We start from the raw sequence: 24,649 nt of genomic DNA, 5'->3' as shown, positions 1-24,649 counted from the left end.
TTTATGGTATCAAAGTCGCCTTTATCATAGAGCGTTAATGTTTTCGTTGCTTTTTGAGCGTGCGGTGTCAGGGTATAAGTGCCGTGAATTACAGAGTGGTCGCTGAGGCCTGATAGATGCGTGAGGGGTGAAACATTAGGAGGATGTGAAATAAGCAAGAGGTCGAGGACGTAAGACGAGTGGCTATTTTGTCTGGTAGGAATGGTAACGAGTTGCGATAAACCAAATGTGAGACACGTGTTAAGGAAGGCGCTCTCGACATTCTGCTTAAGTAATGTCAACCCGAGACTGTTCCACGTTATTGAAGGAAAGTTAAAGTCACCGAGTATGAGTAAGGGTGTGTTTGGGTGTGATTCGGTTATGGAATGAAGCATGTTGTGGAATTCCGTTACAAATGAAGCGTCCGCATCTGAGGGGCGGTAACCACAGCCGATTATCATAGATGGGTTAGTGGCTTGGGAATGAACGAATAATAGCTCCAAACTTGAGCTAATATTTATTGGGCAGCAGAGCAGGCTTTCATGAGTGGCGATAAAAAGCTGCCGCCTCGCCTGTCTGCAAGATCATGTCAAAAAATGTGATAGTTGGGGAAAGTAGGGGACGGTTCGGCGTTAGAGACTGAAGGATTCAACCATGTTTCAGTTAGGAAAACAATTTTACTATCTGTTGTGTAGATAAGGCTCTGTAAGGGATTCAGTTTTGTTAAAATGCTACGGATATTAGTGTAGAGGAAAGCGACGGCATTAGTTTGAGACTTCGAGCTTTGTGTAGCGTCCAGCTATGGTGAATGTGGGATAGGGGTGTGATGTTGTGGTTGGAATGGGACAACTGTCTGCGATGGGTGATCGAACATGTATGTGCAATTATCTACAGTGAGCTTGTTGTAGCGCAGCTTAGATATTTTGGGTTGAGTTTTCGAAAATTCGAGGAAGTGTTTGCGGGCCAAACGTGTTTTGGATGACTAGTCTTCCGATATCGAGTATGGAGAACCTTAAAGTTTTTTGGCATTCGACATGATAGCGTCTTTTGTTTTGAAACCAGAAAACTTTACTATTATTGTCCTATCTTTGTTTGCCTGGTAGCGTCCGAGCCTATGTGTGTGCTCAATATCGACTGGTTGGACAGAAACGCCGAGATTTTCTTGGCAAAGCTTAATAACATTCTTTTCAGAGTCATGCCACGACTCCCGGGCGCTATCTTTAACGTTGAAAATTATAAGGTTGGAACGGCGAGACCGACCCTCAGTACTATCCAATCTGGCTGTTAGGACGGCTATCTGTTTCACATGGTCGTCAACAAGCGTCCTCAAAATACCAACTTCTGCCTTGATAGCCACTAAAGAGGCGCAGTTTTCTTCAATTTTAGCGATACGTTTTTTTATTTCAGCAAAGTTTATGTCATAATGAACCAATTTTGTGTTTATAGCTTTCTTCTCGCCAATAAGGGTGGTTTGACCAGTTCTGATTTCTTCTAAAGCAGTCAGTATTTCTGACGACGCTTCTGTGGACGCAGAACGGGTGTTAGGTCCAGGGTTTTCTTCAATGTCACCAAACACGGTAAGAAAACATAGAAGAATATGGGTACAGTCATAGGCGATATCTAAACAGCAGCGTGGGCTCGGCAGCGCAACAAGCCGCGGTAACCTGTCTTAGGAGCAAGTAAGGAAACATTGTTTGTTACCTGCACAAGAAGCACGGGAGGCATATTAGCAGGTGTCAATCTGTTCGCGCTGCCAAGCCCACTGAAGGATGCGACGAGTGTGTTCGTCCTTATATCGGGGCATGCTGATGGTGGTGGCGATCCGGTTGATGAAGGTAATGGGGGGGGGGGAACGGAGAGCCGAGGTTAACGGGTTGCGCCAGCGGCGCTGAACGCCGGTCATAGGGTGTTCTGACAGCTGCCTGTCTTTTCCACGGGCAGCAGGCAGGCATTGAAGTCGGACTATCAGCAGTAGGCGACCAACTAACCAACTAACGAGAAAATACCGCCTCAAGAGGAATTCTATCAGAAATAACTAATAGTGCTTGATAATGTATGCTGAATTGGCTAACATTTTCTACATTTCACCAAACCTAGATAAGGCACAGTACAAAAGGCAGATGCATGCGGTTGTACTCAACGTTCGTTGAAAGCATTAGAGCACCGAAAAAGCCCTCCGCCACTGACTTGTTCTCATCTCTAATCTAAACAGAATAAGAGTGAGAATGCAGCCATATGCTGAATTAAAGTATGTGCTTAAAAGCTTATCAAACAATTTCGCTGGATAACTTGAATTGCAATCAAGAGGGCCTTTGACGAAAAGACAACAAACCATGCAATCAAGTTATTTTACTGAACACAGAGAGAGCTAAGTGTAGCAAAGAGGAACTCTCATTTCTGTTCGAAACCCTGCAATCACGCCTTGAATCTGGCAATAATACAAAGCTTCACTTTATACTGCGCACTTCACTGATCATAGTAATCATATAGAGCGAAGGAGACAAAAAATTCAAAAATGAGCAAGGCAACCTGTGTTCATTATATTTTGGTTTCCCTGTCCTTTACATTAAGATTAGCATAATTGCAGCCTCACAGTTCTATTCTATGAAGTAGATTTTCTATTCTTGCCTCGGTAGTGTGAACGGCATGACCGTGCAAATGTCCTAATACTATAGTATTAATAATATCAATAATATAGTGACTCTGAAGCAAAGAAAAGGGTCAACCGGCATGCGAAACGATTGAGTTTGATCAGGCCATATTTCAAGTTAAGGAGATGTAAATCACAGATTTGTGATTTCAACACCCTAGAGGCATCATCTACCTGTATAGCAGAATTACGAGGTAATTTAAAAGCAGACTATAATGTGGTATTATTAATGCCTGCGGTACCAAGCTGCCAATGGTTTTCTAAACTGAACTTCAAGAAATAGGAGAAACAGTGCAAGTGGCAATTGTGTAAGAAAGCATAAGACAAATGATTGAACTAATGGCATACTACGGTTTCGAAATTTATTTTTGCATTCACAACCAAGTGCTTGCTTTTTTTTCATCCTGCACCGCAAGTTAACGAATAGCTCCACTTTTGCAAACATTGTGAAATCGGTAAGCTTGGGTAACTACAAGTGGTTAATATCAGCAGCTGTCAGTAGTTTGGCCCAACTTAGTTTCCCAATGATACTCTCGCAATGCACTCCAGTGTTTTTGTCTTTCCCAAAGCTGCCAGCAAGCATGCAGTCGATGGCCAGACTTGTCAAATATGTTTGCCACCATGAAAAACAGCTTTCACAATATTTCAGATTTTAGTAAGCGCTTAAGGCTCAATTTCCAAGTTGGATTCACACATAAGTGTGGCCTAAACAGTCAGCGGTTTGGTCTTCATTGCCCATCATGCACACTTTCTGCTGTCGCCCTGGGCACAGAGTTCAATACACGAACATTACAAACCAATGAAGCATTAAAGGAATCGTTTTGATTCTGAACTCTTTTTTTCACCTTCAACTACTTCCGTCAACTAATTCTACACCAATAGATATGTACTTATCAACAATTACGTACACTGCCTCCAGTACAGAACTTCAAACGCAACAGTAGGTGCTTTTTTTTTAACCATAGGTGCGATGTTGGCCGCTCCAAGCCCAAATTCCAAACACAGCTTCATGCACTTTCTTCCAGACGAGACAGCCACTCTAGTAAAGCTTCGAAATGGATCAGTTTTCGCTTCACTGAGCTTTCCTCACATACAATTGGGGCGTGCCAATCTACAAACACCGGCTTTTCTCACTTCGATTTACGATTGAGTGACGCACTTGGCCTCGTACACGACACGCAACAGGCACGTAGAAACACGGGGATTCCTCGCGTCGTCTTGGTAATGAATGGCATGCTTGTGGCCGATCGTACGACACGTGCGCTCGCATGCTGCAACACGGATTGTCTACAAACACAGATGATTTTCGCGTCGCATGCTTGAGGCCGATCATCTAACCGCGATACCTGAAAAAGAACTAGCCTGGGTGCTTCGTCGTCGCTCATCTAATAGTATCTTCGTGAAGCTTATAAGATGGCTCGCAATAAAGTCACTGCTGTGCTTAGGGGTGCCAAGCGAAAGCACTTCCAAGGTAAATTTTCTGAATTTAGAAATGACCCGTCCAAGGCTTGGTCCGTGGTTAACGAATTAAGGGGTCGTCCCCGGAAAGGCGCATACCAAACTATTGCGAAGAATTTCGGTCCACCATCTATAACGTTAGCAGACCAATTTAATTCTTTTTTCGCGTCTACTGCAGCAAGTTTGTCCGGTAATGCGGCTAGTTATTGTATGCCACAATCGGTAATTGAGTCTGCCTTCCTGCCTGAGTGCACCGAGGGTGATATTCGCTATATTTTATTTAACCTAAAACAGCACAAGTCGGTTGGATTAGATTTTGTGTCTGTGGACGTTCTTCGCAGAAATTTCGAGAACCTGAAGAATGTTCTTTTGGCTATTATAAATAACATTATAACCACGCAAGAAATTCCACCTGGCCTCAAGGAAGCGCTTGTAGTTCCTCTCTTCAAAAGTGATCAGGTCGATGTTGTCATAAACTACAGGCCAATTTCGATACTTTAGTGCATTGCTCCTATACTTGAAAAGCATATTTTTCACGTAATGCAGAGCTTCATTGATGCGCACAACATACTGTCGCCTAATCAGTACGGATATATTTGTGGATGTGGCACTAGATTAGCATTAGAAGAATTAACCGATTACCTAATTAGTACTCTTGGAATTAGTGCATTCGCTTGTGCATTATTTCTAGATGTATCAAAAGCTTTTGACTCCATAACCCATAAAATTTTACTTCGTAAACTTCATAGCTATGGCTTCAGAGGGCCTTTCCTGACTTTCCTTGAGAATTATTTGCACGGTCGAATCCAAGTAGTAGTTCTCGGAAATATTAAAAGCAAACCTATATAGTTGAGCGCTGGAGTTCCCCAGGGGTCGATTTTAGCTCCCCTTTTATTCAACTTGTACGTTAACGATCTCAGTCAAGCAATTTTTCACTGTCGGTTGTTTCAATACGCAGATGACACGCTTTTAGTATCTCGTCATACTAATTACCATCAAGCCGTGGCTGAATTACAAACTGACACTACAAATGTTATCAGTTGGTACCGTAATAACTTAATTTCTATTAACCAAAATAAAACTAAATAAGTATGTTTTCACGATCCGCTGAAATCTATTCCTCTCATCACTCCAGTGTTTCTTCATTCTCCTCTGTGTAACAATTGCTCTTGCTCTCCTATTTCATACCTCTGAAGTGTCAATTATCTCGGTGTTCATTTCGATTCTAACATGTCCTGGAACACTAACTTGGCTAACGTTTGTGAAAGGCTCCGCAAAATAGCCTGCCTGCTTTATTCTATTAAAGCACTATGCCCAATTTACGTAAGGAAAACAATAGCACATGCACTGGCGTACAGTGTGTTGAGATATGGAATCTGTTCTGTTTACTTCTGTTCAATGTTTTGGCGCAATAAAGTCGATTTTTTACTAAAATCCATATTATATATATATATATATATATATATATATATATATATATATATATATATATATATATATATATATATATATGTATACACAGGACCATAGCTTCATTTGACACGCTATAAAATGGGTACAAGCTATCCCCCGGCCTGGTGCTCGGCTCTTCTGGGGTGAAATGCTTGGGAAAAGGGGTCACGGCCCAAATAGTTGCGCCGATGTGGCAGTGATTCGTTCCGCCATCGGACAACAATAAGTCCGCCTTGCGCGGCAACAGCCCATTATGTGGCCCTTTTTTAGGACTGCTGCAGCTGAGGCTCTAAGGGAGCACTTCAGGTGAGGGTCAAAGGAAGTACCTTCCTTTGCAAGACAAACAGAACCACCTTTGCAGGCTGCGAGGTTCGAAACTGGGTTTGGGCCCACTGCGGAGGAGGGGCGCGCAGCGGGGTTTACGGAGCTTCTCCCAAACGCACACCCCTGTAAAAGCCGAGCACCAGGCCGGGGGACGCTTGTACCCATTTTTACCGGTGGGTGTCCGGCGGTGGGTTTCGAACTGACCACCTCCCGCAGCCGAGACGGGCGCTCTAACCACTAGGCCACGGCTGCGGCGCTTGTGTGTGTCGTGTCAAATGAAGCTATGGTCCTGTGTATACATATATATATATATATATATATATATATATATATATATATATATATATATATATATATATATATATATATATATATATATATATATATATGTATACACAGGACCATAGCTTCATTTGACACGACACACACAAGCGCACGGACACAGTTTGTCACACGCCATGAATCTTCTTGGTGTTCCGAAGGCAAGACGGGTTGCATCGGTTGTCGCTTGCGACGTTGCACTCAGAGTATCACAAATGTTTACACATTTTAAACGGGTAATGCACTCTGTCTGCCACAGTGGGATCAAAATTCAGCTGATCGGAGAAAGGTCGAAACCGCCGTAACAATATTATACCGCTTGAAGCGCGCAATTTGTAGCTTTGCAGTTTAGATCACAATTGTACCGCTGTACGTTTAGCGCTGCATAAGATATATTGAAATAAAAGAAACAGTTACAAGTAGTAATTGTTACTACTTGCGAACCCATTAGCTCCTAAATAATGCTAAAATATTCAGTAGTGTTTACAAAGGCGTAATATTTTAATTGTTAGGCCTCTAGAAGTTGATGACAAAAGTATGAGTTAGCGAGAGCCACCTAACGGCCATTTGGCGAACCGGTCACGAAAAATGTGGTCGAAAAATGGGTAGCAACTGAAAAGTGTTTGCTAGTGGCATTTACACGCAAGAACATGTCACCTTACACGGTACGCATTGATGGTAAAACAATACCCTAAGAAAGAAGCCTTCGCTTTCTGGGAGTTATCATCGACAGAAATCTTTCGTGGTCTCCCCATATTTCATTGATCAAAAAGAGGCAGAAAGCAATTACTCACGTACTTCCTTTATTGGGGGAAAGTCATGGGGAGCGTCCGTGCGGTCGATGCTTCAACTATACCGAGCATTATGTATAATTTTTTCATCGGTACAGCTTACCTGCACTTGGAAATATCAACAAAACCAACTTATGAATTCTACAGAGCGCACAAGTTCAAGCTCTGCGAACCTGCCTGGGATTGCCGAAATGTGCCTCTACGGCTGCTACCGTTTTAATTGCACAGGAGCATCCCATTACTACCCACCTAACAGCTGACGTCCTGAGGGAACATTTCCGACATGTCACTCGAGTTCCTTGTCATCAATTGGCCAGTCTTCCTATTACCAGGCCGCGTACATCGATTACAGAGATAGTCGATGCGCGTCGCGCTATATTGCCGCCCCAGTTGAGACCCGCATCTAAACCGTCCTCTCTACTATGGAGCCTGCATAAACACACGTGCTTCTTTCAATACCCGGCATCAGGAAGAAGGTCGAGCTATCGCCGACAGAACTAAAACAAATCACTCTTGAATAGTTCCATGAGCACCATGCAAATCGCTTGCTTGCCTACCTCGATGGTTCAGTGAATGCCGTGAGTTCTTCATTCTCCATGGTCATACCCTCAATTAATACAGAAAAAAAAATTAGAACAATTTACCAGATTTTTTCAACAGGTACAGAGCTAACCGCTCTTCTCGTCGCTATTAGGCATATCAGTCAGCAGAGCCCCCAGCGGGGGTCTAGTTTCACACATTCAGAAGCAGCCCTGCAAGCCTTAAAAGCGGCTCTTCGCCGTGGAGCCCATGAACAAATCCTTGCGGAAATGCAACAAATTCATCACTGTGCAATAAATGAAGGACATGACATCCTCCTCCAATGGCTTCCAGGACACAGCGGCATAGCGGGCAATCTTCGGGCGGACGAGGTAGCACAAACAGCCCATCAAGACGGCGATTGTGTGTTTATTCCCTTTTCCAGAGCAGACGCAGCGGGCAGGCTTCGCGCACTTGTGCGGGAACACGCACTCTCCTGGTGGAATTCTGGCCAGTTTGCGAACTGCCGCTTAAAATCCCTGGACCATGACCTGAAGCTCCGCCTTCCACCTGGCCTATCCCGACGCGAAGAAACTTTGCTGTGCCGCCTATGGGTTAGTGTAGCATTTTAAAACGGATGTTCTTTTATGATAGGCATGGCAAACAGCCCTGCACGTACAAACTGTGGATGAGACGAGTCTATAGGCTACATTCTTTGTGAGTGCCTGATATAGAGTGAGGAAAGGCAGTGTCTGTGCCGTACGCGGGAGCATCTAGATGGACGCCCATTAATTAAGATTTTAGGTCCCTGGCCACGGCGATCGTCTGCGGTGAAGGCCTCCCAGGCACTGCTCCGCTTTATGAAAAGTACAGGCCTAATCGAAAAACTATGAGTTTGCTATTATATTACTGTGATGTGATGTGATGCAGCATGTCTGTTATGTGACTGTACTATCTGCAACTATCCCTCTATCACAACTTTTATATCCACTCATCCCCTTCCCCCAGTGCAGATTAGAAAAGAGGTTGCTTTTACTGGTTAACCTCCCTGCCTTTCCTCCTCATCTTCCTCCTCCTCCTTCTCCTCCTTCTCCAGAGTCGAACGGTGTCCGACAGAAGACTGGATTCGGTTCGAAACACTTGAAGTCTAGTTTGGTGGCCTATTCACTGCTCCGCCAGGGTGACAGGAACAGGGCTGTGGTCTTGGCTCGAAGCGGTAAGCCAGAACACGAGGGCAGCACCGCCATCATATGTCACGTGGCGGTGACAAGGTCGTAAACGCCAACTGAGAACACAGGCGTAATCGCCCTGGAACGAACTCTTTATTGGGCTGACGTGTGCCCGCAAAAGAACTGAACAAACCTCAGCAGCTGGAGCAACAAACGTGCTCTCTGGTCGTCAAAATGAGTATACCCATCGCGTCTGTCAACGCTCATTTTAAAGGTGGCGAAGAAACATCTCGATAAGCCACAAATAGTGACCAGCACAACCTGGAACATTGCGGAAACGTATGCGGTTGACAGGAATCTTCGAGACACATCTCGGCACATTATGCGCTGCAAAGAAACCAATAAAGCTGCGTCTGGCGACAGAGAGAATGGAGAAACAAAGACTATACAATTAAACCCAGTGCGAGAATCGGGGTAATGAGGCCGCATGCCGGCAGCTGTCGAATAAGGAACAAATAAAGATTTCAATGATTTGCGGCAACATGAGCTCTTGATTTTTATAGAAGCTTCCAACTGGTTATGTTATAACTTTAATCTTTATGCGAATAAATATTTCAAATGGGACAACCCGCTAGACTTTTCTTCGGCCCCCTCGCAATGCTGGTTGCAATATTTCAGCTTCTACTTCCCTTATAACCATAGCTTTGGTTTGCTCATAAGAATAAATTTTGATAATTTTAGGCAATAGCCCTGAGGTTACCCTTACTCATGTGCTCTTTTCCATCTAGGTGCAAAGGGTGAGACGTTAGCACGCATGCCTCTAAACTGTCTTGATAGTACTAGCGTCTCATCTAGTGTTCTCGTTAGTTTTCATCAAACCGATAACAGAAGCGTATCCGTCATTGTTGGCCTATAGATGGGTACACGTTCACTTGCTTAGTTGGGACCACAATCATAAATTTAGAAAGAAACCAAGAAACCATAACTTCGCCAAGGAAGACGAGGAGGAAATGCAAGGAGGTTAACCGGTAAAAGAAACCGGTTTGCTACCCTACACCCGGGGAAAGGAGCGAGTGGATATAAAACTGCTGGGTAAGAGAAGGATTGTTGAAGTCAATATAGTTATAATAATACCATATCACGTCACATCACATGGCAACACAGTCATATTGTAGCCGAAGAAGAGGAAGTGCGAGCGTTCCGTGAAAGCAGAAGCTGATGCGGGCGATCTTTTCGGTGTTCTGGGTATCCCGGCCGCCAAACTGGTTCCTACTGCCGCTCTGCTGACCTGCGGTCGCTGTCATCGTCCCGTCCTTTGGCTAGGACGTGACACTTGGTGGAGGTGCTTTGTACGAAACCCCTGCAGCGTAGCTCTACTCGTAATTCGAGCCCGGTCTTAAATCCAGGCCGCCGAATTTTCTTAGAGTCTGCTACAGCACCTGAAACCCGCGCCAGTCGACGTCGACAAGGCTAAGCTCCGGAATTCGGACTATTGCCCGAGGGGAAGACTGCCAGGACAAACGTCACCATGGCCTTCTACCCGCAGCAAACCGGCAGTGCGGCTGCTGCGCGGATCATCTACGTGCCGGTGACTGCAAGGACTGTCACCCCATTTCGTGGCGATGGCCTGGACGACGTTGAAGATTGGGTTCAACATTACGAGCAGGTTGCGCGCTACAACGGGTGGACCGCCAATCAGTGCCTTCAGAATATCTACTTCTCTCTAGAGACAACGGCACGGTACTGATTCAAGAACCATGAGGCCTCGTTGACCTCTTGGGAGCTCTGCAAGAGCGAATTGGTGCGCACGTTTGCAAACCAGCACCGACGACAGCACGCCGAAGATCTCTTCCAAGCTCAAATTCGGGGCCCGGCCGAAAGTGTGAGAAGCTTTGTAGAGGACGTACTGCGCCTAAGTGCTCGCGCGGACCCACAGGCTATGGAGGAAAAAAAGTGCGCGCCTTGATGCGGGGCGTCCGAAACGAGATCTTCGGCGGACGTATACGCGATCCACCTATTACAGTAGCCAGTTTTTTGGCCGAAGCGAATAATATTGAGCGCGTATTGGCCACGCGAACAAACCACTACCAGCGACTGGGAACCTACCCCAACATCTCGAGCTTTGCCTCCTCTGGACCTAGTGGCGCTGGCCTCACCGACATCCGCGAAATCATTCGCGAAGTCGTGCGCGAAAAGCTCAGGTTTTTCCCGGCTCCTGAGCAGCCTTCCCCAGCATCCATAGCTACGGCCGTTCGTGAAGAAGTGCGACAGGCGCTCACACTGGAAGCCCTCTCTACTGGCCCAATGGTTGCTGCTGCAGAACAACAGCCGACTGAAAGGTATGCTGCCGTTCTCCGTCGGCCTCCGCCCGTACCTCCCCAGAACCAACAGGTTACGGATTCTGGGCCTCGACGCCGTGAATTCCTGGCGCAGCATGATATATACTCGGAGCCGCGGAGACGACGAAAAGCCGACATCTGGAGAACTGCAGACAGCCGACCGTTGTGTTCCCACTGTTACACTTTGTGGAACGGGCAGAGGCTCTTTATTTTTCTTTCCTTTTGCATGCCTCAGCATAATATATGAGGTGAACCTGACCACATGTACCGCTGCTGCCCATACCGAGATCTCGGCCTGCGAGGATTCAGCCGGAGCGACCGGCTACCTCGTTACGGTGAACAACCCCGAGACATCCAGGAGTATCTTCGGCGCACTTCGTCGCCGGTACGAACCGGTGACCGTGAATATCTGCCACGCCCTTCATCACCGATGCACACTGGTGACCGTGTATCCCGCTCGCACTCGCCACGCTGCCCTCCCACGCCTCCTCACGGATCTCATCGTCAGAGCTTGTCTCCTGATCCTCGTCGGGAAAACTGAGTACGGCGACGCCTGGAGATGGCGTTTCCGAATTCGGCCGAGTCAAAAGGCCTCCATGTACATTAACATCTGACACCACCGACAAGGGCACACATGGAAACGAAAACGGTTTTGTGGCCTCTAGTAATGTAAGCGTTATAATCGACGGTCATACGGTCACTGCACTCGTTGACACTGGCGCCGATTACTCGGTATTCAGCTGAAAGTTATGTCGCCTACTTCGCAAGGTGACCACCCAGTGAGATGGGCCTCCGATACGAACCGCAGGAGGTCACCTCATAATGCCTGTTGGAAAATGCACCGCCCGCGTCGAAATTCACGGTGAGACGTGCCCCGGCAAATTTTTTATCTTAGAGAATTGCTCCAAGGTCGTTATTCGCGGAATGAACTTCCTCCGTGAATATGGCGCAGTCATCGATGTAGCGCAGAATAAGTTCATCCCCCGAACCCATTCTTCATTGCCGAGACTTCGTAGAGCCACACCAGTTGCGCGTAAATTTGATGCCGAGCATGTGAACTCGCCACCGCTCTCGACAGTACTTCTACCTGTTGCAGCCAAGACCTCCGCATGTATCGAAGGCCTCCTGGAAGGAAATGTACAAATGTTGCTTTCGAAGGGAACTGGTGTTGCGAGAGGAATACGCCATGTTCAGGAAGGACGTGCCAGCATCTTCGTGACGAACTTTAGGAACGAGCCGCAGCATGTGACAAAAGGGGCAGGTATATCCCATATAGAAGAGATATGCGACGCTCGCGAGACTGTTGTGTTGCCTGAGAGGGGTAATAGCCCTGAACAGTACGAGGAAAAACATTTGCAACTGAACATCGAAAACAACCTTCAGTCGTCCCAGGCAAGCGAATTACTAGAACTTTTGTATCGTTAATGCGGGTGTTTTTCAACGACATCCAGAGTTCGCCAGACGCCCGTCGTGAAACAGAATTATTGTCGACGGCGCGTCCCACCCGATTCGCCAACTACCGTATCGTGTTTATAAGAAAGAAAAAGAAGCAATACATGAACAAGTGCGGTGAATGCTACATGACGATGTCATCCAGCCTTCAAACAGTCCGTGGGTCGCACCTGTTGTGTTGGCAAAGAAAAAAGACGGGATGCTTCGGTTCTGTGTGGACTACAGGTGGCTCAACAAGGTGATGAAAAAGAATGTATATCCACTGCCCCGGATCGACGACACACACGATCGGCTCCGTCACGACCGCTATTTTTCGTCTATTGACTTCAAAAGTGGCTACTGGCAGACCGAAGTGGATAAACGAGACCGAGGGAAGACCGAGTTTATAACACCGCATGGCCTTTATGAGTTCAAGGTGATGCCGTTTGGCTTATGTAGAGTGCCCGTGACATTTAAACGCGTCATGGACACTGTGCTCGCCGAACTGAAGTGTCAGACGTGTCTAGTTTAACTGGATGACGTTGTTAACTTTTCAAGCCCCTTCGCTGACCATCTTGAGCGCCTCAATGCGGTCCTTCGTGCTATAAAGAACGCCGGACTCACACTCGAGCCTTCCAAATGCCGGTTCGCATATGGTGGGCTGAAGGTTCTCGGACATATAGTCATCCACGAGGCGTGAAACCATATCCCGAGAAAACAGCGGCCATGGCGTCTTTCCCATCACAGTCGGACAAGAAAACTGCCAGAAGCTTTCTTGGTCTCTGCGCTTACTTCAGATGTTTCGTTCGCAATTTCGCCCAGATTGCAGCGGCGCTAATCCACCTTACGAAAGACAGCGTTGACTTTATGTGGAATGCAGAGCAAGAGTTGGCATTCGGGCAACTAAAGCAAGCCCTTTTGTCACCCCCTTATTAGGCCACTTCGATCAAAATGCCGATACTGAACTCCACACGGACGCCAGCAGCGAAAGACAAGGGGCAGTGCTTGTACTATTCCAGAATGACGATGAGCGGATTATTGCGTACGCAAGCCGAACTGTTTCCAAGGCAGAAGGCAATTACTTGACCATTGAAAAAGAGTGCCTTGCCGTCCTCTGGGCCATGACCAAGTTTCGGCCTTATTTGTACGGCCGCCCGTTTCGTGTGGTCACCGACCACCATTCGCTCTGCTGGCTGGCCATTCTTAAGGATCCCGCGGACCGGCTAGCAAGGTGGAGCCTTCGGCTACAGAAGTACGAAGTCACGATCATGCATAAATCCGGAAGAAAGCATCATGATGCTGACAGCTTGTCTCGGGCACCCGTGGGTCCATCGCCGGGAGGCACAGATGATGAGGAAGACTGCTTCTTTGGGGCCTTGAATCCTGACGATATGACAGATCGGCAATGACATGATCCACAGCTTCGCCAACTGATGGTGCATCTCGCAGGAGACGAAGATACGGTACCTCGGGATTTCCTGCGTATTCTTCCTGCATTTTAAGATCCGGAATGGCGTCTTGTACAAGAAGAATTTCGACAACAGCCAGAGATCGCGGCTTCTTGTCATATCGGAAGAGCTGCGCAGTGAGGTCACTGAAGCGTGCCACGACGATCCTACCGCTGGTCATCTAGGATACATAGAATGCTTTCGCGTATTCGAGAAAAATATTACTGGCCGAAACTCGCAAAGTACGTGCATCAATATACAAGGACCTCTCGCGAGTGCCAAAGACAAAAAACACCTCCTACGCGACCCGCGGGTCTTCTTCAGCCAATCGAGCCACCGAGTGCTCCGTTTCATACGATTGGAATGGATTTTTGGGCCCATATCCGACGTCTCAATCAGGCAACAAGTACATTATCATTGCGACTGACTAACGCGCTACGCGGAGTCCCGCGCACTTCCGTCGGGAACGGCTGCTGAGGCAGCCAAATTTTTCATCCAGAGCATTGTCCTCCGTCCGGTGCGGTGCCCCAGCGGTGCTGATTACTAACCGTGGCGCCGCGTTTGTGGCGCAACTCATTCAGGAGATCTTGCGCCTAAGCTGCACCAGCCACCGCAGAACCACAGCTTATTATCCGCAAACTAATGGACTGACGAAGAGGCTCAACAAAACTATAGCCGATATGATCGCCATGTACGTGGACGTCGACCATCGGAACTGGGATGAGGTACTGCCCTATGTTACGTTCGCCTATTATACCGTAGTCCAGGAGACCACCCGTATGTCCCCCTTCAGCTGGTGCATGGAAGGCAAGTCACCACCATGCTTGACGCTATGCTGCCTCACGTACCGCCAGGTGACGTAGCTGATGATGCGAACGCGTGGAGGAGGCTCGGCAACTGGCCAGACTCCACATACGACAGCAACCGCGTACCGATGCTCGTCACTGCAACCTCCGGAGCAGTGACGTCAATTTCCGTCCCGGAGACAAGGTGTGGGTTTGGACACCGGTTCGCCGTCGAGGGCTTTCAGAAAAACTCATGAAGCGGTATTTCGGGCCGTACAGAGTTGTCTGTAGTGTCGGCGAACTTAATTACGAGGTGCTGCCCTGGGTAACGCAACTGTCGTCACGCCGTTCCTCGAGTCCTGACATTGTGCACGTAGTGCGGCTTAAGCCGTATTACCCGTGATCACCGATAACCCTTCCTTCCACTAGCAAATGTTCCGAGACTGTGTATGCTTCTGCGCGGCGGTTAATTCATTTTGTGTTTAGCATCGGGACGATGCTTGTTTTCGGAGGGAGGCAATGTAGCCGAAGAAGAGGAAGTGCGAGCGTTTCGTGAAAGAAGAAGACGGTGATGCGGGCGATCTTTTCGGTGTTCTGGGTATCCCCACCGTCGAACTGGTTCCTACTGCCGCCCTGCTGACCTGCGGTTGCTGTCATCGTCCCGTCCTTTGGCTAGGATGTGACAATATAACGTATCATAACTGAGAATCACAGCCTATAGATGAGACCTGTGCTTTTCATGAAGCAGAGCGCTGCCTGGGACCTTCGCCCCCGATGAATGCCGCGGCCAGTGACCTAGAATCTTGATTTCAGTCACTGGGCGTCCATCTAGACGCTCCAGCGTACGGCAGAGACACTCTCTTTCCGCACTATATATGGGGCACTGACAAAAACTTTGGCCTATAGTCTCGTCGCACCCGTAGTTTGCTCATTTAGAGCTTTCTGTCATACCTATTACAAAAAAAATCAGAGTTTGTGAATGCTACACCGTCCACAGGCGGCACAGCAGTTTCTTTCTGTCTGGGTAAGCGAGGTGGAAGCCGGAGCATCAGGTCAAGATCCAGGGATTTTAAGCGGCAGTTCGCAAACTGCCCAGAATTCCACAAGGCGAGCTTATGCTCCCAACTTCGCCAATATTTGTTACAAACTACATTTGGACACCCAAAGCGATCCCGCTAGAATGACGTAGTTTCAGACGTTCGTGTTTATTAAAATTTTCGTTCCGAAATACTTTATGAAATACAAGCGTTGTAATAAATCCATACATGCCATATATAAAAAGAGAACCAATAATCGCTGGATCAGGCACAAGGATCGAGACAGTATGTTCTTCTACACGTCCCTCTGTACGTTTCTTATTGGGCTCTCTGAAGCCGAATAATCAGAAGCGCATGGTAAGTAGAGATGTCGTTGTAGTAAAACATCGAAACTGGAACTATCCTAAATAACTCCTTCCATCTGAAATTCTTGAATATATTGTTTCATTGCTTCGGCCTCAACGCAACTCTGCGGCCGGCGGTCTGCTGCACACGAGACTACGTCACCAAACACAGCGAGACCACAAAACATTTACCAGAAGATGCTGCTTAGAAAAGGCGGCATTGTTAAGCGCCACATTTAGGCTTTAATTGTAGACTTTAGGCACCGAATGGATAATTTCGGCGCTAAATATTCGGATGTAAGCACGAGAGCGACATTCCGACTGGTAAAAGATGTTAATGATCCCCAAAAAGGCGTGAACCTCTGAAACAGCAATTTAAAGCTGTACAAAAAGCTCATAATGAACAATTCATATGTTTAAGTACGATTAAAAATATGACGTTTCTATGGCGGGAAGCTGTTAGAGTAAATCGCGTGGTCTGAACCTTATACAAACCTTGATAGGTCTGTAAGATGCGATTGGAGTAAACAAAATCGCAAGGGGGCCTAAATTGAGTTTTTCATGTATTAATCCGTTGCTGGTACTGAAGGTTACGCTCGCACAGTGAATTTATGTACACGCCTCAAAAGAACTCTTGGTTCGCAATCGCGAGGACCCCTGGAGGGGCTTTGAGGGGCGAACTCTCTACAACCTTTCATGTCCTTTCTCAAATACTGCACAATGTAGATGAGAAAAAACTAACAGGACACATGCTGCTAGCGCTTGCCACGGAATGGCACAAAATGAGAACCACTTTCAGGTCGAGTTGCTATATGGTGCCTACAATGACGCAGCGCAAAATCGAACACAAGCAAGAGACGAGACACTAAAATGCGCTAAACTCAACAAACCTTTATTGCTGCGCACAAGTATACATACACCATACACCGCTCATAGAGTCCCCATGTAGAGAGCATAAAAAGGTCATTTTTTCCGTATATTTTTCATTGCCTTTGCGGCATACAGTGTCGCGACTGAAATTACTTACGGAACCCAACCCTCTTGGAAAGAACCACGATAGTTCAGGTGCATGTGAACAAATCAGCCAGAGAGATAACGAAGGCTTCTGAAACCGAGAAGAAAAAACGATTGTATCAGCACAACTTCGGGGTTTTTGAATTAAAATGGGCGTCATTTTTAAGACGTTTGATTAGCAGTGATTTAGGAACGTGTTTTATTGCGAAAGCAATACTACTCTAGGTTCGAGCCTTAAGCGTAGTGCTGCCGGTAGCCACGTCTTACCCACAGCTTGGTTAAAGCGGGGCTTATGAAGGCTGGCGGGAGCTGCTACCATGGGATCTCGTTTCACGTGGGACGGTTATGTCAGAATCAGCCTGCTATTACCCTGGCTTTCACTCTACCGCTATAGGCCACTAAGGCACGTTCATACGACTTGGTGAAAGCGGGGCTTTACGTGTTGGCTGAGCAAGAAGAAAAAGAAAGTAAGAACGCTCGATCACCCGCAGCAGTGGACGGTGAAGCGTGAAGTGGCTAAGTATTGGGCGGCTGGTCCTCTTTTTCTGTTTTCCCTGCGAATTTGCACCTTTTTACCATGTTCATAACGCTCGCGGAGATATTGTAGCTGTAAAATGATGTCTACGCAGTCTTTTTTATAACTCATTATGACACATTTCGAGACAAGTTGTCTAACCATTACTCACTGCGATAGTATTTGTCAGAACTGCACAGCGGTATGGCTTACGGCTGATTCCGTTCAGAAGTAGCGCTGATTTACTTTACTTATCAGTTTACATTTCTGTTTTTGCATTGTATAGTCGCGCATTTACTTTTGATCTTATGATCTTTATTTCCTGGACGTTTTTCCGCTCTTATTTCATTTCGCTGCAGCGTATTTCGTTGGTGTATAAATTTTGTTACGTTTAATATGTTTAAGTATATTGTTACACCCCTTAGTCTACGCTGCAGGCTGTGGCCTGTACTGCATTTTGAGTAAATAAAGAGAACGAAAATATCAAGAAATACACAAAATGAAATTTCAGTGTAAATGGTGACACAGTACCTCTTTCGCGTAAAGAGAATACGCAGTATATTTATCCCTATTCTTGAGGCGAGATGATCCTTCCAAAATTGTCTTACTTGAACATGTCTTGTCTTGTCTTGATTTAAGGTCCGCACTTTGTAGTCTCTTGGTTGTGTCACGTTTTATTGCGATAGCAATGCTACGCAAGGTTTCGCCCCATCACGTATTCCAGAGAAGATCCACATTTTACCTTGAACAGCCACGCAGAAGAAGAACGCTCGGTCACCGGCAGCTAATGTTTGCGCTCCATATTCGGTTCAGCAGCGTTGAACCCTTCTCATTTATGAGGCTGGTAGCTTACGCTCTCGCATCATACACCTAAAGGATGAGCTTAAGTGTCCCCAAAAATGTAGCACGTTACACTGATAGGGCGTGATAGGGGAATAATGTAGCAGGCAAAGAAGCTTGCGCCGTTGCTATCTCAATTTAAATAGGGTTACCCAGAGTTAAATCACAACTTATTTTTTTATAGTTTTAAGCTTCATAAATTAACTGCAGATCTACAAACGTTATAATATTACGTGGTATATACAGTGAAAACAGGGCGATGAAAGGCATATAAGGTTTTTTCTGCTTGCCGTTCGCCAGCTCGTTCGTGACACATGACACGCATTCTGACAACCTCAAAGACATGTTGGAAAACTGTGTGACGGTAGGCTTCTTTCATTCGCATGTACAAACTGGAGAGACGAAAAGTAAACATAAAGGGCAGCTGGGGATATGATACTCATCCTCATCATCTTCATCCTCAGCCTGACTACACCCGCTGCAGGGCGAAGACTTCTCCCATATTCCTCCAAATAATTATGTCCTGTTCTAGCTGCATCCACGGGACCCCTGCAAACTTATTAACCTCATCCGCCGGCCTAACTTTCTGCCGCCCCCTGCTACGCATTCAATTCAACGTAATTTAAGAGAGCACGTTGTTGGGCGAGTCGGTCGTACATACGTAAACAAAGAAATTGCGCTAAAAAAGACACGGAGGTGAAGAGGACATGAACAGGCGCAATTCTTTTTTTTAATATTAAAAAAATTGGGCACGGCAGGTCGCAGACACAGTGGAGCTTATCAAAGTAGATACTTTACAGCTTGACGTAGAAACAGAAAAGAAAGGGCCCACTCCAGAAGAAACGTAATCTAAGAGAGCACGTTGTTGGGCGAGTAGGTATTACATACTTAAACAAAGAAATTGCGCTAAAAAAACACGGAGGAGAAGAGGACATGAACAGGCGCAATTCTTTTTTTTTATTAGGCAAAAAATTGGGAATACAGCGAAGCGCTCAAAATCACAAAGGACGAGGAGGGAACAGGACAATAGCGCACTTTCAACAAATGTTTATTGCGGTTGCGGAGCATATATATATACACTTCAGAATCACAAAGAAAGAAGGAAAAACATCTGCACGTGCCGCCTAAGCTAAGAAATCCAGCTCAGTATTTGATAGAGCCACCGACGGTTTGCTGACGCAATCCCCTGAACGTGCTATCTGCGATGCTTCCACAATCTCCCTAGTTAGGCTGGTACGGTGGCGATACAAAGCAAACGTTTTGTCGAACAAAGGCTGGCAAGGTGTCTCGCTGTCACACTTTTTGCAATGGGCAGCTAGCTGTCCGTCTATGACAATATTGCGGACCTTTTTAGAGTGCTCTTGCAGCCAAACGTTCAGACATCTTCCAGTTTGGCCGATGTAGTGTCTACCACACGAAAGCGGGATCTTATACACAACATCCTTCTGGCAAGATACCAAGGGATCCCTATGTTTAAAATTGCATGCTGATTTTTGCGTTCGTGTGGGACAACTTAACCTACAAAGGCTCATCAGCTTCTTTGGCGCCGAAAACAAAACTTTTACTCCGGATCGCGGCCCAACTTTCTTCAGATTGTGCGAAAAACTATGCACGTACGGAATGACAGCTACCTTCTCTTTATCCTGTCTTTCTTTTCTATTTTCTGCTGTCTGCACGTTACGCAGGCTCGCCTCTGATTTCCGTTTGCGATTCAGGGCCTCCGCTACAGAAACTATCACGTGCCTGGGGTAACCTGCCGCCTCCAATCGAGCCACCTGTGAGCTAAGACTCTCATCAACAGTGTGATGGCATGACTTTCTAATAGCACTCGACAAGAAGGAGAGCATGGTATTCCTCTTGACCAGCTTGGAATGCGACAAACTATACGGTAGGGGAGGCTTGTTGGCCCTTGGCTCATACACCCAACACGCGTGATCTTTAAAAAACAATCGTAAATCCAAAAACCTAATGCTGTTTTGCTCAGGCAATTCGGTGGTGAATGTGAGTGGTTTAAAACATGCATGAAAAGATGCTAAAATCAGCGAGACAATAGGGTCTCCGAGAGCAATAAACTCTTCCGAATGACTGCTGTCAAACGGGTCAATAAAAACAGAAGTATTCAACAAAATTAAAAAATCATCAACATAACGAGGCACTTTTAAAATCTTAAGATCATCAACCGCTCAAAAAGTGCCTTGTCACAACGAACCAAAAATAATTTACTTAAAATCGGTGCGATACAAGAACCGATGCAAACACCCTGCTTTTGCAGGTAAATGCTTTTGTCAAAGGTAACAAAATTAGACGTCAGGTAACAAGATAAAAGCTCTAAAAAACCACTCACACTTACACCACAGTCGTTCTGAAAGTCTACCGCGCCGTACTCGTCAATTACTGCCTCGACGCAGGACAACAGACCATCGTATGGCAATGAATAAAACAAATCTTTTATATCCACTGAAAAAGCTGTTAGAGAGTTGTTGTCGCATGACCTAAGGTAATCTATTATTACAGCAGAGTCCCTCGCCGCAAACGGGTCGTCCACGTCGAGCCTTTTAAGACTCACTTGCAAGAAGTCAGCAACACACTTCTGCCACGTACCCGATTCGGACACGATCACGCGAAAAGGGCATTCCACTTTATGAGTCTTAGCTGAGAAAAACATTTGAAGAGAGTCATAATCGCTGCTCTCAATCTTCTTAACGACGCTTAACAGGTTGAGCTGTTCGCACAGCTTCTTAGCACGCGACTTCACTCTTCTCAAAGAAACATTCCGGTGTGGCTTAAATACAGATAGCACTGCTTCCGACGCTTTACTACTGAACAGCTCTTGCCTGAGCACAGCAAATCCGCCTTCCTTGTCAGCAGGCAGAACACAGAGACCAAGTTCCTTGAGAGACGTAGCCGCGTGCTCCAGCCGCATGTCAGGTCGCTCCTGTCTGCACCTTGCAACCACCTTCAACCCTTGGGATACACAGGTTGCACTCTCGTCCAACGTCGCCCTCCTTGCCACTTCCCGGACACTGGTGAGAAGTCCTGCGGCGTCTTGCCTTGGTGGTACGGCGAACTTGTGGCCGAGCGGCAGAGTCCTTGAGACGTCATCCGGGACGACGACGTCCCCTAACGTGTGAATGCCTTGACCACATGCCGATACCTTGCGAGGCACCAGAAGGCGGAGGCCCTCCAATACACGGAGCCAGAAGGTTTCCGTGGCCAGGTTGAGCAACCTTGACACCTGGCGCCATTTCCATCGAGCTCGTCCGAGGTTACCGTCGCTGAAGATACATGAGAACAAGTAGTCACGATAGAACCGAGCCTGCCTCCGCCATTCAGCCCGGAAAATCTTGCACAGCCGTCCAACATGATTAAACGACGGAGGAAAGCCAACAAGCAGGGCTCTAACGGCGGGAGGGAGGATCCTGGATCGGATACAGAAGGAAAAAGCACGAGCTTGGACCTCAGCGTTGGCAGCAAGTGAAACCAGGGAACATGAATCCAGAGAACGAAGAGTAGAAAGGCCCAAGGTACTAGAAATGCACTTCAGAAGGGAAAATGTTTGGGCGTGTTGGTTCATCGTTCATCTTGCAAGTGAGTCTTAAAAGGCTCGACGTGGACGACCCGTTTGCGGCGAGGGACTCTGCTGTAATAATAGATTACCTTAGGTCATGCGACAACAACTCTCTAACAGCTTTTTCAGTGGATATAAAAGATTTGTTTTATTCATTGCCACACGATGGTCTGTTGTCCTGCGTGGAGGCAGTAATTGAGGAGTGCGGCGCGGTAGACTTTCAGAACGACTGTGGTGTAAGTGTAAGTGGTGTTTTAGAGCTTTTATCTTGTTACCTGACGTCTACTTTTGTTACCTTTGACAAAAGCATTTACCTGCAAAAGCAGGGCGTATGCATCGGTTCTTGTATCGCATCGATTTTAAGTGAATGATTTTTGGCTCGTTGTGGCAAGGCTCTTTTTGAGCGGCTTGATGATCTTAAGATTTTAAAAGTGTTTCGTTATGCTGATGATTTTTTAATTTTGTTGGATACTACTGTTTTTATTGACACGTTTGACAGCAGTCATTCGGAATAATTTATTGATCTCGGAGACCCTATTGTCTCGCGGATTTTAGCATCTTTTCATGCATGTTTTAAACCACTCACATTCACTACCGAATTGCCTGAGCAGAACAGCATTAGGTTTTTGGATTTACGATTGTTTTTTAAAGATCACGCGTGTTGGGTGTATGAGCCAAGGGCCAACAAGCCTCCCCTACCGTATAGTTCGTCGCATTCCAAGCTGGTCAAGAGGAATATCGTGCTCTCCTTCTTGTCGAGTGCTATTAGAAAGTCATGCCATCACACCGTTGATGAGAGTCTTAGCTCACAGGTGGCTCGATTGGAGGCGGCAGGTTACCCCAGGCACGTGATAGTTTCTGTAGCGGAGGCCCTGAATCGCAAACGGAAATCAGAGGCGAGCCTGCGTAACGTGCAGACAGCAGAAAATGGAAAAGAAAGACAGGATAAAGAGAAGGTAGCTGTCATTCCGTACGTGCATGGTTTTTTGCACAATCTGAAGAAAGTTGGGCAGCGATCCGGAGTAAAAGTTTTGTTTTCGGCACCAAAGAAGCTGATGAGCCTTTGTAGGTTAAGTTGTCCCACACGAACGCAAAAACCAGCATGCAATGTCAAACATAGGGGTATCTTGCCAGAAGGATGTTGTGTATAAGATCCCGCTTTCGTGTGGTAGACACTACATCGGCCAAACTGGAAGATGTCTGAACGTTCGGCTGCAAGAGCACTCTAAAAATGTCCGCAATATTGCCAATGACGGACAGCTGGCTGCCCATTGCAAAAAGTGTGACAGCGAGACACCTTGCCAGCCTTTGTTCGACAAAACTATTGCTTTGTATCGCCACCGTACCAGCCTAACTAGGGAGATTGTGGAAGCATCGCAGATAGCACGTTCAGGGGATTGCGTCAGCAAACCGTCGGTGGCTCTATCAAATACTGAGCTGGATTTCTTAGCTTAGGCGGCACGTGCAGATGTTTTTCCTTCTTTCTTTGTGATTCTGAAGAGTTTATATATATATGCTCCGCAACCGCAATAAACATTTGTTGAAAGTGCGCTATTGTCCTGTTCCCTCCTCGTCCTTTGTGGTTTTGAGCGCTTCGCTGCATTGAGGATGAACCAACACGCCCAAACATTTTCCCTTCCAAAATATTGGGCACGGCAGGTCGCAGACACAATGGAGCTTATCAAAGTAGGTACTTTGCAGCTTGACGGAGAAACACAAAAGAAAGGGCCCACTCCACAAGAAACGTAATTTAAGAGAGCACGTTGTTGGGCGAGTCGGTGGTACATACTTAAACAAAGAAATAGCGCTAAAAAAGACACGGAGGAGACGAGGACATGAACAGGCGCAATTATTTTTTTTATAGCCAAACGAAATTGGGCACGGCAGGTCGCAGATACAATGGAGCTTATCAAAGTAGGTACTTAACAGCTTGACGGAGAAACAGAAAAGAAAGGGCCCACTCCAGAAGAAACGTAATTTAAGATAAGAGAGAACGTTGTTGGGCGAGTCGGTCGTACATACTTAAAGAAATTGCGCTAAAAAAGACACGGGGGAGACGAGGACATGAACAGGCGCAATTTTTTTTTTATTGCCAAACAAAATTGGGCACGGCAGGTCGCAGATACAATGGAGCTTATCAAAGTAGGTACTTTACAGCTTGACGGAGAAACACAAAAGAAAGGGCCCACTCCAGAAGAAACGTAATTTAAGAGAGCACGTTTTGGGCGAGTCGGTCGTACATACTTAAACAAAGAAATTGCGCTAAAAAAGACACAGAGGAGAAGAGGACATGAACAGGCGCAATTCTTTTTTTTAATAGCCACAAAATTGGGCACGGCAGGTAGCAGACACAATGAAGCTTATCAAAGTAGGTACTTTACAGCTTGACAGAGAAACAGAAAAGAAAGGGCCCACTCCAGAAGAAACGTAATTTAAGAGAGCACGTTGTTGGGTGAGTCGGTCGTACATGCATACGTAAACAAAGAAATTGCGCTAAAAACGACACAGAGGAGAAGATGACATGAACAAGAGCAATTCTTTTTTTTAATAGCCAAAAAATTGGGCAGGGCAGGTCGCAGACACTATGGAGCTTATCAAAGTAGGTACTTTACAGCTTGACGGAGAAACACAAAAGAAAGGTCCCAATCCAGGAGAAACGTAACTTA

At 46.4% G+C, this 24,649-nt stretch overlaps 1 pseudogene; it reads left to right on the top strand.

Moving 5' to 3' along the window:
- Positions 1–10,191: 10,191 nt before the first annotated feature.
- Positions 10,192–23,438, top strand: LOC146175143 (uncharacterized; annotated as a pseudogene).
- The last annotated feature ends 1,211 nt before the right edge of the window (positions 23,439–24,649 follow it).

This window comes from Amblyomma maculatum, chromosome 11 (genome assembly GCF_055883805.1).
Source record: "Amblyomma maculatum isolate TAMU_Amacu chromosome 11, ASM5588380v1, whole genome shotgun sequence".
NCBI classification, from domain to species: Eukaryota; Metazoa; Arthropoda; class Arachnida; order Ixodida; family Ixodidae; genus Amblyomma; species Amblyomma maculatum.
The sequence above is the reverse complement of the archived record's forward strand: the minus strand, read 5'-3'. Positions and strand labels throughout refer to the sequence as shown.